Raw genomic sequence first — 13,480 nt, 5'->3', positions numbered from 1 at the left:
AGGATTAAGAGATCCTTGATGCACGGACATATATCTTTAGGAAAAGAAGGTTGTTTTTCCTGGTAACATAGGGATATTTTTAGTTTAGTAGAAATTAGTGAACAATTGGCTTGCATTAAAGGAGAACTCAGAAGAATTCTTCCCTAATTTACAATTAGGAAATGGCTTAGGAATTGGGAAAAATCAGGATTAATATGTGACTCTTTTCAGAATTTAGCTTTTTTCCTTCGAAAGATAATACAATATAATAAAATTTATTTTTTAAAGATTTTATTTATTTATTTGACAGAGAGAGCACAAGCAGGGGCAGCAGCAGAGGGAGAGGGAGAAGCAGGCTTTCTGCTGAGCAGAGCCAAATGCAGGGTTTGATCCCAGGGCCCTGGGATCATGACCTGAGCCAAAGGCAGATGCTTAACTGGCTGAGCCACCCAGGTGCCCCAATACAGTAAAATTTAAATGAGAGTATGTCATAAGCTCCACTGTATTATTATGCCATCAAATCAGGCCACGAGACCTACCTGCTCATGCCCTAGTTGGTGTATGAGTGGTTTGGATGGCACTGGTCTCATGAAGTATGATTTTATTACCAAGACTATTTTTAAAGTCAAAGACCTGGCAAGCCCCCTGATGAACTAGTCAGAGGATGTTTCAACATCCCTACAACTGTTGAGAAACCTCTACATCCTAATGACATTAGTGCAATCAGAGCATCACTTCAATAAGTAAGCCGCCCAGGCACATACACAGTCTCTGGGCCTTTTAGCTTTGGAAAAGCAACTAATGGCAGTATCAGAGGAAAATTTAATCTTCCTCTCTTCACAATGAAACAGTCCAAGGTCATCTGTGACAGGCATAAAAATGCTCCCATCACATACACACCCCAAAACACCCACACAGTCTGATTTTCACGGCGCTGTCACTGAACTTATTTGTGTAACTAGTTTAATCTAATGTTCAAACCTTTATCCTCTCAAACATGTGAGGGCTGACAGTTTTATTTCCTTATCACATTACGTCAGTTCTTTGCAAGGAAGATGTAGCAAGTACCTGAACACCTTGGGGATAATTACTCTTCCAATAATGTGCAACACTAATGATACTTCTCCAGTTTTTTATGGTGCAAGTGTTTTATGCTTTATTAGTTTGCACTTGGTCTTTTCTTTGATATTTTTCCTCCTGTTTGAGATTTTACAGGTTAGTGCTTGTACTATTCCTGTGAAGAATGTATTCTATGCCAAAGAAGGAGAATGATTATGGTAATACTGGAAAGGCAAGATGCTGGCCTTTATAAAAAATATATTATAAAATTGGTTTTGTGTCTTTCCTAGAATAGGAACTTAAGTAATAAATAGAGGGAGGCTAGTTGGAGTGTTTGTCTCAAGGGTATATATAAATAAGGCAAGAAGACTACAGTAGGCTAGTGTATCTTCAAGAGACTAGCTCAGAGCAGAACAGGTGCCCCCAGTATTAAGCTTTGAGATCTGGTCATATGCAAGGTCCAAATTCTCTAGGTTGAGACAATAGGTAAATCAGGCCAATATGTCAACATAAGATGAAACTGTTATAACTCTGATTTCTGCTCCCAGTTTTGCCGCTTCTAGAATGTCTATAAATGGAATTATAATACAAATTGCCTTAGGAGTCTTGTTTACTTTATTCAGAAAAAAGTGTACTTAAGAGTCATCCATGTGGTTGCACAAATCACAAGGTGTTTTTTCTTTTATGGTTTTATAGTGTTCCATTCTCTGAATTCACAATGGTTTGTTTATTCATTTGCTCGTTGAAGGGCACCTTGGCTCTTTCCAGTTTTTCACAATTATGGATAGTGTTGTTATAAAAGTTTATATATAGGTTTTTATGTGACATAAGTTTTCATTTCCTTAATACCCAGGAAGAGCATTTCTGGGTCGTATGGTAAGTATATATTTAATCTTAGAAGAAGATGCCAAAACATTTTCCAAAGTGGTTATACCATTTTGCATTCTAAAAGCAATGCATAAGCATTTTTATTACTCTGTAGTCTCACCAGCATTTCATATTATCAATTTCTCTTAAAAAAACTTTAGCCATTCTTGGATAAAGAAATTGTGATACACACTCACACACAAACAATGGAATATTGTCTAGCCTTAAAAAAGGAAATCCTGTCATTTGTGACAACATGAATCGATCTGGAGGACATTTTGTTAGGTGAAATAAGCCAAACACAAAAACATATTACACAATAATACTTATATGTGGAATCTAAAGAAGTCAAATACATAGAAGCATAATATAGAAAGAGGATCACCAGGGGTGGGGAGGTAGGGGAAATGGGGAGATGGTGGTTAAAGAGTACAAAGTTGAATTTATTTACAGTGAATGTGTCTAGAGATCAAATATACAGCATTATTATACTATTTTATTTTTATATTATATATATTTTATTATTATATATTACATTATTATATTATATACTGGAAATTTACTAAGATAGATTTCAGGTACTCTCACCAAACACACACAAAATGATTACTATGTAAGGAGATGGATATGTTAATTAGCTTGACTATAGCAGTCATTTCATGATGTACATATGTTTTAAAACATGTTATACACTTCAGATATACATAATTTTTATTCAAATAATTTTTTAGCCATTTGAATAGCTGTGTGGTAGTATCTTATGGTTTTACTTTATACTTCTTCAAAGATTAATGAGATGTTGAACATCTTTTTATGTGCTTATTTGCCATCTATATATCTTCCTGGGTGAAGTATTCTGTACAGATCTTTTGCCCTTTATCAGTTGTTGGTTTACTTTCTGTTAAGCTCTAAGGGCTCTTTGTATATTGTGGATACAAGTCCATTAAAGGTTATATGATCTGTAAATATTTTTTTCTTTTTTGTGTCTTTTCATTCTCTTAACAGTGTCTTTCAAAGAGTAATAGTTGTAATTTTGATGAGTCCAATTTATCAATTTTTTTCATGGTTTGTGGTGTTCGAGTAGTATCTAAAAACTCATTGCCAAACCCAAGGCCACATAGACTTTCATCCTATGCTTTCTTCTCTAAGTTTTATTGTTTTAAACTGTGTATTTAGGTGTATGGTCAATTTGAGTTAATTTTTATGTGTGTGAGATTTGTGTGAAGGTTTCTGTTTCTGCATGTGATGTCTACTTGTTTTAGCACTATTGTTAAAGGATCATGCTTTCTCCATTGTATTGCCTTTTTACTTTTGTCAAAAAATAATTGACTATATTTGTGTGGGTTTATTTCTGGGCTCTCTATTCTTTTTCACAGATTGACAACTGATACGCATTTATCCTTTTACCAAACTACATGTTTTGATCATTGTATTTTATAGTAAGTCTTAAATCAGGCAACAACTTCAGGTCCTGCCTCCAAGCAGTGTTAGCCCTCTGATTTTGTTCTTTTTAGAACTACTTTGACTATTCCAGTTTCGTTGCTTTTCCATATAAAGTTTCGATTCAATTTATTATTACCTTCAAAGAAGCTTGTTGGCATTTTGATTATGACTGAGTTGAATCTATAGATAAAACTGGAAAGAACTGACATCTTAATAATATTGAGTCTTTCAATCCATGAACATGATCTCTTTATTTGAACACATCTTTCATTTCTTTCATTAATGTTCTGTAGTTTACAATATACAGATCCCTACACATATTTGGTGAAATACTTCATTGTTTTGGGTTTTATTATAAATGAGACTGTTTTTCACATTACAAATTACAAATATTCATTTCTGATATATAGATATGCCAGAAATGATCCTTATAACTTTCTTTGTATTTGTTGACCTTTCTAAAATCACTTCCTTAGGGGTTTCTACATAAACTATAATATTGTCTGAGAATCCTGTTATTCACTTTTCCAAATCATATTCAATCTCCAAGTACTAATCAGGTAGAAGAAACTAGTCCCTCCAATCACTTCACCCACAACACCTTTGTATTCTGCACTTATTACACTGTAATGTAATTATTTATTTATGGATTTTTTTCTCCTCCCTTAGACTATCAGATTCCTGGACACAGGACCTACAGTTATTACCTTTTTTGTTCTGAGCACCTATCAAAGTATCAGAGACATAGGAGGAACACACTAAATGTTTATTTAATACAGGATGGAGAAGGAAGTTAAAGGAGAAAGAAGGAAGGGAGGGAGGGAGGAGGGAAGAGCAGATAAGACCACAGATTTACAGGCTATTAATCAGATGTGCAAAAGAACACTTACCTTTTAATCTTCCTTGTACTCTACCAGGGCTTGAAAGAGGAAAGAAGAGCATTAAACTTGCCAATTAAATGCCTTGATCTCCTGTAGTTCAAGCCATGTGATTTAGGCAACTGAATGTACTGGGTAAATGTTCAGTCTTTCAGATGTTTTCCTACATCTCGACTTCCCCCAGATGGAAGCTAGGTGATAATAGCACACTCAAGCTTTCATTCTGGAAAGGGGCCTGAGATCCAAGCACTGTGAACTTAGGCAGTTATTGCTCACCTCTGGCCTCTTCCATCTGGAAGAGGGGAACATCTGAATTCTTTCCATACTACCTGGGAGCAAAAGTAGACTCAGGGGGTTTCCTCTCTGCCTACTCATGCCATATGGTATATACGGTATAGACCCATCCAGCATGGTGGTGTCCGTCTGGGATTGGGTGAGAATACATTTGTACAGCTCCATCTGGACATTTTAGATGAAATTTTTGAACTAGGACAGTGTATTTTGGAATGAAATGGATGTGCATCTTTCCAACCAGATAGGTTATTTTTAATGTCTTCGGTGATATTAGCCACCTCTTTGCCTCACTCTGGCATACAATACAATCAAATACAACCTGACACAGTAATATCTAGTGGGGCAAGAATCCAACTAATCAAGCAATTGAAAAATGTAACTCTAATTCCCCACTGTAGTGTGGATGTGGCTGAAGCTATATATATGGGAGAACTTACTAAGAAATGTGCTTTTCTCTTCACTTCTTGTACCAGATTTCAAATTGGTCCACTTTAGCAGTTATATAAAATTCTTTGCCATATCTTTGCATAACTAATCCACTGTGTGTTATGCCAAGTTCTAGAAGTCGTGGTCCCCATTCTCAGGTTGGAAATCTATGATTTCCTTCCACCCACCCAAAACCACCAAAAGCAAAATAGAATGAACCTGAAATATCCAAGATTATTAGCCATCTCGTTTCTTTTTATACTATGTGATGAATAACAGTGATTCCTATATTTTCATGTAGTCTCTAGATTCAATTGCTCTAGACTTGAGACTCATGAAAAATTTCCCCACACACATTCATTTCAGTCCTCTAGTCCTTGTGGTATAGTTTTCTAGTCCTCAAACCTTATTTTTCCTGCTCTATTATTTCTTGAGGTTGTGCCTCTCCATGATCAAGAACTCTTTCGCATATTATGAAATGTTCCCTTTAAGTATAGCATTCCATGTTAAATTTGTGTTTCTGTGGAATTAATTTTTCTAAACTGCCCCGATTCTGTTTAATTAGGCCCTTAGCCTATTCAAGTCAGTGCAAACCCCTTTTCACAAGTTCCCTTCTTTTCTTGCAGATACACAAGCACCACATTCCACATGCATGTTGCCACAGAAGTTCACAGTCACATTAGGGGAGAGGGTGTCATTTCAATGAAAAAATCTGTCACAGAAAGCTCTAGAGCTGCAGTGCGTTCAACACTGCTAGTTAGATTCAGGCCAGAAAGTAATCACCCAACTGGTTCCAATTGCTATGAAGCCTTAATGCGATTATTAGGGAAAGATTACTGATGAGCAGTTGGCTGACCTGGCCCACTTTTGATCTCTTAATTTTAAGACTGAAAAGGGCCATATAGATCATCTATGCAGCACTTGTAAAAGTGTAGGGTATGTGTTGCTGGTAGTTTATGAGGCAGTTTTAGGTAGTATTGGATCAAATATTTTGATCTTGGCATTTATCTTTTCCACCATTGTATAATCACTCCCAGTAACATCAAGACTATGAAGGCATGGGGGAGGGAGAGGAACTGAGATAGAGGAAAGAGAAGGTGACCCAGAAGAAAAGGAAAGAGAGGCCAAGAAACCCATCTAGAACTAAAGCAAAGGTATTTGACTCCTATGACACTGGGGGCTATAAACTTTGAGAGTAGGAGGGAGAGACAAAGAGAGTGTGTACGTCTGTATGCATGTGTACACCTGTCCAGGGGAGAGGGCTGATGCAGAAAGCACCCAAAGAGAGGTGGGTTTCAATGATTCACATATACTTCTCAGTCCTTCCGTGACACACTGAGAACTCTGGCTGTAGAACTCAGCACCCCAAAAGGGAGCCACACCCATTGAAAGTAGAAGAGAAGAATGCTTGCTTGGGAAATCTTGTGGGATAGGAAAGGGAAGGCAAACAGAATAGGAAATGAGCAATAAAACTTTCAGAGACAGAGAAATAAGAAATGCTATTAAGAGTGGGGTTGGAATGTTTCAGAAATAGAAGCCCTGTGAGGAGCCAGCAGGCTGATAAACTGCTAAGGACATGAGAAAGGGTGACCAAGAGTATGGTGAACAGAATTGTGGGCTAAAAATAGTAACAGTGAAATTGTCTTCCCTATGTTCAATGAAACCACTCTGAAATCTGGGGCAAATCAGTCTGTCTCCCCTAGTAAAATTAGAGATACTTAGATTTCTTAATACTTCTATGTTATTATTTTTAAAATTAACAACCTTATTTTGTATCTCTTTAATGTTTATAGCAAATGCCTGTTTATGTTGATGACATTGGTCTTAACATTTATGATTGGGACATAAGATTTCCTTTGCAGTAAATTTATTAAAATAAAAAGAAAACATTTACAAATGAGAAATGACATTGAGAAAATGTCAAATAAATTGCATAACAATATAGGGCATAACCATATGAATTCTGGAACCAGCCTGTCTGGATTGAAACATAAGTTCTACCACTTACTGGCTGTGCAATTCTTGGTTCTGCGTCTGTATAATAAGAATCAAGATGGTAGCTACATCACAGTGTTGATATGAAGATTAAATGAGCTATTAAGTCTAAAGTTATTAGAAACATACCCAGCATATTTGTGCATGTTGTTTTTATATTTGAATATGAATATGACAAAAATGACTTAAAAGTTATTAGAATGTCTACTCAACTATACTTATTCTACAGATATTAGAAGTTATGTAAGTTGCCCAACCTCTTAATGATAGAACTTGGATTGGAATTGATTTTCTGGGGTCCCACTCCCATCTTCAAATTCCACCTGTTTGTTTTTACGTGGCTACTGTCATGTACACAGGCAAAATCAAGCACTGCTGCTATATGAACTTCAAAGTACAAGGAGGAGCATGCCCTGCTAGCAAAAAAAAAAAAATCATCACAGAAGGAAAATTTGCAAAAATAGCCATTTGATCCAAGAATTTCAGATTTTTCCTACCATGTAAAACATGATGTTTAATACCATTCCTGGCTTTCAGAGGAAATGAAAAATCAAATGCGTGCTGGCCAGTAAGAGATAAAGACAGCAATGGTGAGTGTCTCTTCTTTCAGCAGTGAATAACTTTGCAATGTGGATAACCTACAATCCTTAGCAACCTCACAAGTTCACCGCAAAGATTCCACAATTCTTAACTCTTCATTTGCCATACTAACCACTGGACTATAGAATCTCCCTTCAACCATTCATTTTTCACTGATTATGTCAATTAAGAAGCAGCACTCCATTAGTCCATTCATTTTAATGAGTGTTGTTTTGAATAGTACACATACACACACACACACATACACACACACACACACACAGCAGGAAGCCACATAAGGTTTACAATTATTTAAACCTTAAAACCTTAAATTTAGAACGCTTTAAATAATTCACTTTTTAAAGCACAATCAGAATATGAACCTCTGACTTGTGGGACTGGTTGTTTCCTTAAATGATTACAGCGATTGTGCCCTTGTTAAATGCTCCTTAAAATATTTCAAGAAAATACAATTTGAGATAAATAATGCTGATTGGACACCCTCCCATGGAAGAAATAATAGAAAGGGATCAAGTGATAAATGAAATGAGTGTTGCTCTATCAAAGCAAATGGTGATAAATGGAAGGCCTGTGCTGGTGCTTACACTGGCACTTCTGTAAGCTGGTCAGACTATTTATAATTGTGTTTTAGTGTTTTGCAAACCAGTCATTTATACTAACAGTAACATTAAAGTGATAAATTAGAGAGAAGCAGCTTGTCTAATCAGCAGATAAGCAGTGATGTAGCTCAAATAAAAAGTGGAGTCATTCTGTTTCTTTCCCATGTTAATATTAATTATGGAAGGATCATTTGGTTTGATGGGAAATTTGCCAAATATGCAACCACTCATATAATTAAATTATTCTTATATTTCCTTTACTTTCTTTTTAAAGTAAGTTTCCTTTTCATTTTAGTCCTTTTTCAAATGATCTATCTTTTATTTTAATCACCTAAAGAAAGACTTGCAGTAAGTCAGTGCTATAGAAAAGGTCATTTCTTATTCCTTAACTATTAGCTATTTCAAAAATTTAGTGTTAACTACAGACAATCCTGCTCTGACGTGTGATTTTTGCAAGGAAAACATAGCCAGTGACTCTGTGCTATCAGCTGGACTTTGATATACTATTAAATATATTCTTAGTTAAGGTTATACATATCTCATCAGTAATGAAAAAGATCTGAAGATATATGTGCATTTTAGTGTTAAAAATATATACTTACTATTAAAAATGAATATTCACTAATAAAACTACCCACCATTAATACTAACTCCATTTTATGTATTTTTACAAAATAATTTCATTAGTGACTAAATATTCAAGTTTATTCAAGCAGGAAATTTTCATTTTTTTACCTTTTTGGTATCCTGAGGGATATTTTCATGGTTCAGAAAATAACTTTACTTTTTCTCAAGATTAAAAAAAATTTACTTTCTACTTGGGAAATCCTCATGTACTCTTATTTACATCCAGATTTTAATAACACATATGATTAATATTTTGTTTTATTTTTCTCTGGACATCTATTTTCTGGAAGCATAATACCAAGAGATACCAATTACCCCTGGTCCACTGTGCACATGTGTTTAATCTCTCTTTAATAAGGTGTTTTACAATGTTTTCCTTTAATTCTAAATTTTATATTTATGTATTTATTTCCTACTTGCTCAAACATACCAGAAAGGCTGCACAATTACATAAAACAATCAAATAACGTAAACACAAGAAAGAAAGAAAGAACAAGGAGAAAAATAAAACTAAGAAACTAAGAAAGTAGAGAAATTAAATATAAGAAGGTAGAGAAATTAAACAAAACCATGATTGAGACTCTGTTACAAAAATATGCCATAAAGAGAGCAAATGTAGCCCATGGGCTACATCCAACCTACTTTTTTTTTTTTAAGTAAGAACACTAACATGAGATCTAATCACAGATTTTTACACACACAATGTAATATTGTTAACTACAGGCACAAGGTTTGAATAGCTGCCTTTAGAACTTATTCATCTTGCATAACTAAAACTTAATATCCACTGAGCATCAACTCTGTATCTTCCCCTCCCTCAACCCCTGGCAGTCATTATTCTACTCTGTCTCTAGGAATTTGATTATTTTTTATACCACATATAAGTAGAATCATACAGTATTTGTCTTCTGTGACTGGTTTGTTTTACATAGCTTAATGTTCTCCAAGTTCATCCACGTTGTTGCATACGGCAAGATTTCCTTAATTTTTAAGATTGAATTACATTCCACTGTATGTACATACTACATTTTCTTTATCTGTTCATCTACTGATGGACATTTAGGGTGTTTCCGTATCTTAGCTATTGTGAATAATGCTTCAGTGAATGTGAGAGTGTACACATTCCAAAGAATGATTTCCATTCTTTCTGATATATATCCAGAAATGGGCTTTCTAAAACATACAGTAATTCTATTTTTAATTTCTTGAGGAACCTCCATATTGTTTTCCTTAGCAACCCCACCACTTTGCATTCTCAACAACACTGCAAGATTCCTATTTCTATACATCTTTGTCAACACTTGTTACCTTTTTAAAAATAACAGCCATTCTAACAGGTGTGAGGTGGTACCTCATGGTTTTGAATTGCATTTCTTTGATTATTAGTGATATATGCACCTTTTAATATACCTGTTGCTCATTTATATGTCTTCTTTGGAGAATGTCTATTCAAGTGTTTCACCCAATAACAGACTAATATAAACAGACTTACAGATCAACAAACTGGGTAACCAAGGAAAAATGAGTAAATTCTTAGAAATGTACAACCTACCAAGAATGAATCATGAAGAAATAAAAAATCTGAACAAATCACTTCCTAGTAAGGAGATTACATCAGTAATCAAAAACCTCCCCAAAAAGAAAAGTTCAGGATCAGATGGCATCACTGGTAAATTCTACCAAAGAAGGTAGAGAAGAAAGAAGAAGAACGAAGAAGAAGAAGAACAAAGAAGAAGAAGAAGAAAGAAGAAAGAAGAAAGAAGAACAAAGAAGAAGAAGAAGAAGAAAGAAGAAGGAAGAAGAAAGAAGAAGAAAGAAGAAGAAAGAAGAAAGAAGAAGAAAGAAGAAGAAGAAGAAGAAGAAGAAGAAGAAGAAGAAGAAGAAGAAGAAGAAGAAAGAAGAAGAAGAAGAAGAAGAAGAAAAGAAGAAGAAGAAGAAGAAGAAGAAGAAGAAGAAGAAGAAGAAGAAGAAGAAGAAATAATACCATTTTCAAACTCTTCCAAAGATAGAAAAGGACAGCACATTTCTAAACTCATTTTATGAGGCCTGCCTTACCCCGGTACCAAATCCAGACAAAAACACTGTAAGAAAACTATAGACCAAAATTCTTGATAAGCATAAATGTAAAAATCCTGAACAAAATACTAATGAACTGAATTCAACATCATATTAAAATGAACATACACCATGACCAAGTAGAGTTTATTCCCAGACACAAGGATGTTTCAACATATGAGAATCAATTAATATGATATGCCACTTTAACAGAATAAAGGATAAAATTCATATAATCTCATTTGACAAAATTAAACACATTTTCATGATTAAACCTCTCAATAAACTACATATGAAAGAAATGTAGTTCAATATAATAAAGGTCATATATAAAAAGACCACAGCTAATATTATAGTCAACTGTGAAAAAAAAAAAGGTCTTCCTTTAACATCAGGAATAAGGCAAGGATTCTCACTTTATCCACTTCCACTGAACATAGTACTAGTAACTCTAGCCAGAGCAATTAGGCAAGAAAAAAAAAAGGCATCCAAATCAGAGAGGCAAAAGTAATACTGTCTCTGTTTGCAGATGAATGTCTTATATGTAGAAAACTCTAGGGATGCCTGGGTGGCTCAGTCGGTTAAGCATCTGCCTTCAGCTCAGGTCATGATCCAGAGGCTCTGTGATGGAGTCCCACATCAGGCTCTTTGCTCAGTAGGGAGCCTGATTCTTCATCCTTCTGCTTGTGTTCTCTCTCTCTCTCAGACAAATAAATAAAATCTTAAAAAAAAAGAAAACTTTCTAAAGATGCCACAAAAAAATATTAGAACTAATATGCAAATTCAGTGAAGTTGCAGGATACAAAATCAACATATAAAAACCACGTTGTGTTTCTATAAACTATAAGGAACTATGTGAAAAAGAAATCTAGAAAATAATCCCATTTATAAGAGCATCAAAAAGAATAATGTATTTAAGAATTAACCAGTGAGGTGAAAATATATACACTGAAAACTACAAAACAATAGTGAAAGAAATTGAATAAGACAAAAATAAATGGAAAGGTATCCCATGTTCATTGAATGGAAGAATTAATATTGTTAAAAAGCCCACACAAACCTGGGCAATACACAGATTTAACCCCATTAGAATTCCAATGACATTTTTCACAAAAATAGAAAAAAAAAATCCTAAAATTTATACACAACCACAAAGGCCCCAAATAGCCAAAAGAATCTTGAGAAAAAAGAATAAAGCTGGAGTTATCACTTTTCCTGTTTTAAATATATTACATAGCTAGAGAAATTAAAACAGCATAGTACTGACACAAAAACAAACATGTAGACCAATGAAATAGAACAGAGAGCCCAGAAATAAATACACACATATACAGTCAACTGATCTTTGACAAAGATGCCAAGAATACACAATGGAGAAAGGAATAGTTTTCAACAAATGATGTTGGGGAAACTGGATATCTGCAGGCAAAACAATGAAATTGAACCCTTATCTTAAACCCCAAACAAAAATCAGCTAAAAGTAGATTAAAGACTAAAGTGTAAGACCTAAAAGTATAAAAATCCTAAAAATAAATAAATAAATAAATAAATAAATAAATAAATAAATAAATAAATAATAAATACTAGAGAGCTTCATGACACTGGTCTTGGCAATGATTTCTTGGATATGACAGCAAAAGCACAAATAACAAAAGAAAAAATAGACAAATGAGACTACATCAAACCAAAAAGCATCTGTACAACAAAGTGAACAACCAAAAGAGTAAAAAGACAACCCACAAAATGGGACCAACTATTTGCAAACCACATATTTGATAAGAGGCTAATATCCAAAATACATATATGTATAAAGAAATCCAACAACTCAATAGCATAAAATATGTTTTACTTTTGACTGACTTCTCTCTCTCTCTCTCTCTCTCTCTCATAATTGGGTAGCTTCTTTAGAATTGTACTATAAATTACGATATTCATATGAAACACTCTTCCTTTATCATGAATTACAAAAGAATAATGAAAACTTCCACTTGCACCAGAAGCTCAGAGTCTGTATACATTATCAGGTGTGCTAAGGGACAAGAGAGAGTTTATGTGTCTACTTTGGTTTGTATAAATGCTAGGATTTTAAGTCTATTTCTGGACACATAAAGAGAACGTGAAAAAAATCAGTATAGAGAAAAAAGTAACAAAAATAACCAGATTTGGAATATGATTATTGCTTTGAATGACTTAATCCCATCTATTTTTTTTCTTCTATAGCCCATTAATTTCTATTCATCTTCCAGTTTTCAGCTTAGAAGTCACTTTTCCCACATACTTTCCCAGTCTTCTCAAGAATGAGTTGGATACTCCACCAGTTTACCCCAACACTACCCAATGAAGGCCCTTTTATCTCTTCAAACATTCCTTGTAATGGCCTATTTGTCTATTTCCTCAGTACAATATCACTGCTATGGTCTGACTGTGTCACCTCAAAAATGTATATGTTGAAATGCTAACACCCAAGGTAATCGTATTAGGTAGTGGGGCTTTCAGAAGGTGATTAGATACCAGGAGGGAGCCCTCATGAATAGGAGTACTGCTCTTATAAAAGATGCACCAGAGAACTTTCTTGTCCCTTCCACCATGTGAGGATACAGCAAGAAGGTGCTGTCTATGAAACAGGAGATGTGTCCTCACCAGCCACTACACCAAATC

Source organism: Eumetopias jubatus, unplaced genomic scaffold (genome assembly GCF_037043125.1).
Source record: "Eumetopias jubatus isolate StellerSeaLion01/CBP00866 unplaced genomic scaffold, mEumJub1_p1.0 scaffold_8, whole genome shotgun sequence".
NCBI lineage: Eukaryota > Metazoa > Chordata > Mammalia > Carnivora > Otariidae > Eumetopias > Eumetopias jubatus.
This window is presented reverse-complemented; position numbering follows the sequence as displayed.